General features: G+C 41.5%; 1 pseudogene; it reads right to left on the bottom strand.

Annotated features, from left to right (window-relative positions):
- Nucleotides 1–3,851: 3,851 nt before the first annotated feature.
- On the bottom strand, nucleotides 3,852–4,508 carry LOC104243571 (nectarin-1-like; annotated as a pseudogene).
- Nucleotides 4,509–7,314: the final 2,806 nt, after the last annotated feature.

Here is a 7,314-nt window from a genome sequence, read left to right as displayed (position 1 = left end):
AGATATGCCAGGTGTCCCAAAGGAAATCATCACGCACAAGCTGAATGTCGACCCATTCCACCCCCTTATGAGGTAGGTTAGGCGTAAGTTCAACTCCGCAATAAATGATGCAGTACACGAAGAGGTTAAAAAATTATTGTAAAACGAATCTGTTAGGGAGTCAAAATACCCCCAATAGATGCCCAATATAGTCATGTTGAAAAAGAAGAACGGGAAATGGAGGATGTGCGTAGATTTCACAGACTTGAACAAAGCATACCCAATGGATTCGTTCATGTTATCTCACATCGACCAACTCATCGATGCAACGGCCGGGCATGAACTAATGAGCTTCTTGGATGCCTAATCAATCCTCACGGAAGAAGAGGATCAAGAAAAGACCACTTTCATTACCCATCAAGGGACGTACTGCTACAGGTCATGCCCTTCGAGCTAAAAAATGTAGGGGAAACTTACCAAAGGTTAGTGACGAGAATGTTCAAAGACCAACTTGGTAAAATGATAGAAGTCTACATAGACGACATGTTGGTCAAGTCCAAAAGGAAAGAAGATCATATACACCACTTGAGAGAAACTTCGACATACTCAGTCAATACACAATGAAACCGAACCCTAAAAAGTGTGCATTCAGTGTGGCCTCAGGAAACCTCTTGGGCTTCCTATTGTTACAGCGAGGTATCGAGGTCAACCCTGGCCAAATCAAAGCCAGCGAAGGGATACCGGAGCACTTGACCACCAAAAAATAGGTTTAGAGGTTGACTGGCTGTATCGCTGCCCTTTAAAGGTTCATTTCACGATCATCTGATATGTGCCACAAATTCTTCACTGTACTCAAAAAGAAAGATGAACTTGACAAACAAAAAAGAAGTCGAAAATTTTGCCATAAGAGTGAGGTCGACTATGCTCCGGATAAGGTAGCATCATCCAGCTTTTTAAAGGTTTTACCCTCCACGTCAGAACAGAAGGGACCAAAGGAAGGAACCATGTTCTCCGTATCTGCCAACAAATCTTGATCCATGGGGACTACAGTGGTCCGCGTGGACTCCTCAAATCTCACTTCGAGCTAGGCAAATCCTTCCCCCATCATCCTCACCTCTTCGGTGTCCTCTGCAATGCCTTTACACCTCCCATCGACTGACGAAGAAGGATCATTAGCTAGACGCGAGGCCGACGACTTATCTTACCGTAAAGAATCAGAAATCATTGCATACGACCCTTCAGCTTCCATCATGGTTTTGGGAAGAGACATACCCTCTAAGGCCTCAGTCGATGGCGGAACCTCGAATGATAATTCAACATCATCTTCAAGCTCTATGGTCGCCGTTTCACGGATGACAAAATCGTCCCTTGCTTAATCTACAAACCGGGCAACCCCATCACTAACATCCACCTATATTCTCTTACGAGGAACCAAATTCCCACCACTCGGTGATGATTCCTCTTCCTTGCCCACTAGATGATGCAAAGGGGAAGAAACTAATACGAGGGCAGTAGTAGGTGTAGTCGATGAACGAGTAGACCAGGCCACGGTGGAAGAACCAATAGAAGCAGATGATCGAGTATGCCTAGAAGCAGTCACAGTAGGAACAAACTCCAAAGAAGAAGAAGCCTTCCTCTTACGAAATGCAAGAGAAGGAGCCCTAGACCTACTCGAAGATCCTCGAATTGAAAAAGAAAGATCAAAGGTTGTCAAGATATAGCGAGCAAGGAACCATGAGGTCAAAATAGTAGGAACAAAAAATAGATGAACTTACCAGCCAAGGAAGAAACAGGCCCAAACTTCTTGAGAAAACCCGGCCACTCATGAATCCCCACAATGTTAGACAGAATCCGGCCAACCCAGTCGTGTGCCCAGCCAAAGGAGAAGGCATAGCCTTGGCTGTATGAGGAAGAGACAAAATGTTAGAGCCTATGACTAGAAGCAGACAAATCAAATGCCTTTCCCAAAAAATGGATACTTACAAGCGTGATTCCAAGTATCAGGAAAGCCATCCGAGTTGGCTACCACATCTTTGGTTCTGACAAAAAAATAGTTGACCCAGAACTGACGATTTTCTTTATCGTCCATCTTCACCATCAGGCATTTACCCCCTCGATGGCGAAGGTGCAACATTGTCCCCCTATAAAAGCTAAGGGTGAAGATATGCATCAGATGGCGGAGTGTGACCTCGACCCCGACCAACTCCGCGAATGTTGTGAGCATCCTAAAAAGCTTGTCGATTTATAAAGAGAGTTGGGTCAGGAAAACACCATATTAGTGGCAAAATTCATCCGCCAATGGGAGAAGGGGGAGAGTATAGCCGACCTGGAAAAGATACGCATAGAATGCGCAATACCTATAACGGTGGATTTGCACCACATTACGCCCTGCTGGGACCAGATCAATGTAAGCAGGAATGTTGAATTTTGCCCTAAGCTCAACCAGATCGGCCTCTTTCATCACTGACTCCGAGACTTCGGTCATACCTTTAGGCACCTTCGAAAAATCGGACCTAATTTTCTCACTACCAGGGATTATTTCCTTCATCGTAGGAAAATTCTCATCCTCAATGGTGACAGAGACACTATCAGTGTGAGAGGGAATAAGCACTACCAAAGTGACAGGGCCAGTTTCCATACAGGAACAAGAGGATACATTAGCCATGTTGTTAAGAGAGGATATTCAAGCAAGGAACTGCTAGAAGCAATGAGATCGCTAAAACCAGTAACAAGATATGCGACAATAGAGAAAGAAGAAAAAGGCAAAGGATTTTGATAAGAAGAGCAAGTAGAGGGCATATAAACTCCATTACATCTCTATTTATAATAATTCGGGCATCAAAACCAATAAATTATGCCATCATTACCTGGCACTGGGGTAGAAACGACAGCCTCAACTGACAGTTGCACAGGAAACGATGCAAAGCATCAGGAAAAGGCGCCATAATGACGCATTATGTCATGACGCCATTCTGGTGCGGAAGAGACCCCTCCCCCCAAATAGTGCGTTCACGAAAGGTCATGAAGTCATCTCGTCTGAAATATCACTGCTCGACCCGCTCGTCCAAGTCTGGCCAACCGCAACAAAGAGAATCCGCTCATTAAGGTCAATTGAGGCGGCCTTAATAAACGAAGGAACTAAATATATAGGTCGAAATCTGTCTCAGTATTTGGTGAAAAGAGTCAGCAGAGGTCAACCAGGAGATGGCGAAGCCCATAGTTGCGATGCAGATGATGGTCGATGTCATGCACGACGGAAAGAGCTGTAACAGCTAATTTACTAGGGTAAGATATTGGAGAGAATACTCCTTTGGATATTCTTTATACTTGTACTATTAGGGTTTATTGGGGTATGTCCCATATAAATAGGAAGAAAGACAATGAATAAAGGCATGTGATATTCACTTGATAAGAACACTTTTCAGATGAAGATTCTCTCTCTCTCTCTAGCAAAGATACAAACATTACCTTTTCATCAATATTCTTGCTCATATTATTCCATACTTTTCCATTAGATCCGAGAATAGTTCGAACATTCTAGGATCTATCTGTCACGCATCATTGTCAGGAGGAACAATCATCCAACGCATTCATTATTAGATGAATCATTCCTTACTTACATGCCACTTAAATATCATTTATTATTATTATTTATTGCCAGTTATTCCTCCATTATTGCTCATACTTTTGGAATATTTAATGCATGATATTATTAACCCCCCCACTCGATCAGCCCCACATTATCCAATATTTTCAAGATCCACGTTAAGGAATATTATTGTTAACTTGGTTTAATCCATTATTATATAAATATAAATGTTTAACCGAAAGTTATACTTTTTGGTCAAACACCTACTATTATATTGTAAATTTTAAAGTTTCTTGGCAGGTGCAAACTTTGACATGATCTGCTGAACATCCTAAGTATAAATTTGGAATGTCTGAGCCAAGACATCATCTGGCACAGTTGGTAAAGCTCCAAATAAAGTTGTTGGAATGGAGTGACCACCAAGCAGCTGGCTATTAACGGCAGAAATAACAGCAGCTGGAACTTTTCGATTATTCTTTTGAAAATGGACAAGTCCTTTAGGGAAAACAAAAACTTCACCCTTTGTAATGTGCTTTGAAATTAGTACATTGGCAGTAGTAATGAAGCCAACATCCAATTCACCTTCCAAAAGAAAGACCATTTCAGAGGCACGTGGGTGGCTGTGGGGAGGGTTAATACAACCAGGGGCAAAGTCAACTCGATAGAAGGATACACCAAGTGTGTTAAGGCTAGGAACTTCCTCAACATTTGCTGCTGTTACTACCGAACCAAATGTGTTGTTTGTGGCTCCAGGCTTTGAAATGGCCAACGACAAGAAATCTGCTGCCGTGAAATTTGTCATGCAAGGGAAAGCGTTCATCTTCACCACTATTTCATGCACAAGCAATGGTTTTACACAATTAGCTAGTTGGTCATGTATAACATAATTATAGGTAAATTTTCTTGATAAGTACTCTCTCAATCCACTTTTACTTGGCATGTTTTGACTTTTCATGCTCTTAAAAAATAATAAATGAGGTGCATAATTTACCATGATACCCATATATATTAATTGATGCATATTTTATTAGATTTGAGAAAATGATTTGAAATGAGTAATAAATATTGTGTATATAATAGGAAAAAAAATTGTCTTCTCTTGATATGCATAAAATAACAAGTAAAAATGAAAATTTATTTTTAGTATATGTCAAGTAAAAGTGAACCGAGGGAGTATTAATTGGCGATTAGTAACTAGGTAAAAATAATTAGTAATACTATGCTATCACAAATTAACTTACATTAATGGTGTAAGAAAAATTTACATTGTTATTGTATAGTATTACTTAAAATTCATTAGCCAAAGAATATATGTAATAAAGAATGAAATATCTGTTAGAATCTACCTCTATATATATATATATATATATATATAAAAGAATGTTAGGATCTGATGTAGTCAAGGTGAAGAAACAAGTTCTCTAGTGAAGCTCTAATTATCACGGTAGAACATGATAAGTCTCAAAGTCCTAGTGAAGCTCTAATTATCACGGTAGAACATGATAAGTCTCAAAGTCCCAAAAGGTAGCTAATAATTAATTCGACTTAATTAATATCAGTTTGTCCCATATTACTTTTCCTTTTTTTACGGGGACTCGAAGTTTTTGTTACAAATTTCAGACGTTTTTCGAATATTAAAAATTGTGACTTTTACAATTTTTATTTATTTTCTATAAAATAAGTCATTTCTATTTTATATAGTTGTGAGAAAAAAAATTTCAGCAGGAAATGACTTCTCATTTTTTGCCGGAAGTCAGTTTTCCTTCACAATTATCTCAATTCTTGACTTTACACTATTGCTTTAACCAACACTTACATATTACTATCAATCTCTAATACTCAATAATTTCATCAAAACACTTTATATGTACTAGTTAACTAAAATTATTATCAATAAATATGTAATAGAAAAATTTCCCAAAATAAATTATTATCAGGCGGTCTCTATTTCAATTGTAGAAGCCACATCTCAGGCTGGGGAGGTGCTCAAACTCCCGCCGCCCGCACACCAGAGCAGGTGATGAAGGGACTCCAGACACCGGGGGCACTACCAGCTCAGTCGGTTGCAGCTGCTCAGGCCCATGTGGTTTCTGTTATTACTGATGATGAGCAAAGGAGGCTCGAGAGATTTGGGAAGCTTCAGCCTCCATCATTTAGTGGGGCAAAATCGGAGGATGCCTAAGGTTTCTTGGACAAGTGTTAGCGAATTCTTCATACATCAGGTATTTTGGAGACCAGTGGGGTCTCGTTCACCACTTTTCAGTTTTTTGGGGCTGCCTTTAGATGGTGGGAGACTTACGAGAGGCGCAGGTCGGTCGGTGCAGCACTACTTACATGGTAGGAGTTCTCCATTCTCTTATTAGAGAAGTTTGTTCTGCAGTCTCACAGAGAGGAGCTCCGCAGACAGTTTGAGTAGCTACGTCAGGATGGTATGTCTTTGACGCAGTACGAGATGAGGTTTTCAGAGTTGGCCCATCTTACAGTTTGGTTTGTTCCCACTTATAGGAGAGGATTAGGAGGTTCATTGATGGCCTCACATATCAGCTGCAGTTGCTTATGACTAGGGAGAGAGTGTCTGGTGCTACTTTCAATGAGGTTGTTGATATTGCTCTGCAGATAGAGATGGTCCACACCTAGGAGTAGGGTGAGAGGGAGGCCAAGAGGCCTCGTGGATCGCGTGGTTTTAGTGGTGCTCCTTTTGGGGGTCAATTCTACCATGGCAGGGGACGCCCTTATAGGCATGCCTAGACAGCTCGTCTAGTTCACCGTGGTGCATCATCCAGCCATAGTTCATGCAGTGCACATCAGGTTCATTCATCTCTCAGTGCCCTTCCAGCTTAAAGTTCGTCTCGTGCACCATCAGCCAAGGGTTCATTTGTACCGGGCCCTTCTGATAGTTATTCTAGTTCTCGGGGTTTGTCTTAGTGCTCACTTCCATTCACATGAAGGGGTTGTTTTGAGTGTGGAGATTTGGGTCACCTCAAGAGGCATTGTTCTTGCCTTTCGGGAGGTCCAACTCAGTAAAGGAGTCCTCCTACGAGTTCAGCACCGGTTACTTCACCACCCGCCCAGCCAGCTCAGGGTGGAGATCAAGCAGCTAGGGGTCACACTAGAGGGAGAGGCTGATCAGGTGGCGGCTAAGCCCGATTCTATGCTCTTCCTATCAGACCAGATGCCATTGCTTCAAACGTAGTGATCACAGGTATTGTCTCAGTATGCTATAGGGATGCCTCTGTATTATTTGACTCTGGTTCCACTTGTTCATATGCATCATCGTATTTTGCTCATTATGTGGATATGCCCTGTAAGTCCTTAGTTTTATTTGTTCATGTATCTACGTCGGTGGGCGATACTATTATTGTAGATCGTGTATACGGGTCATGTGTAGTGACTATTGGGGGATTGGAGACTACAGTTGATCTCTTGCTGCTTAGTATGGTCGATTTTGGGTATGTATTAGTTGTCTCCATGTCATGCTAGTTTGGATTTCATGTTAAGACCATAATGTTGGCGACGCTAGGGTTGCTAAGGATTGAGTGGAGAAGTTCTCTAGCCTGTACACCCAGTAGAGTGATTTCATATTTGAAGTCCCAATGGATGGTTGGGAAGGTTTGTTTATCTTATTTACCCTTTGTGAGGGATGTTGGTGCTGATACCCCTACTATTAATTCTGTTTCGGTGGTGCAGAATTTTCCGGATGTGTTTCCTACAGACTTGTCAGGCGTGCCGCCTGATAGGGATATTGA

The sequence above is a fragment of the Nicotiana sylvestris genome, chromosome 11 (genome assembly GCF_000393655.2).
Source record: "Nicotiana sylvestris chromosome 11, ASM39365v2, whole genome shotgun sequence".
Taxonomy (NCBI): domain Eukaryota; kingdom Viridiplantae; phylum Streptophyta; class Magnoliopsida; order Solanales; family Solanaceae; genus Nicotiana; species Nicotiana sylvestris.
This window is presented reverse-complemented; position numbering and strand designations above follow the sequence as displayed.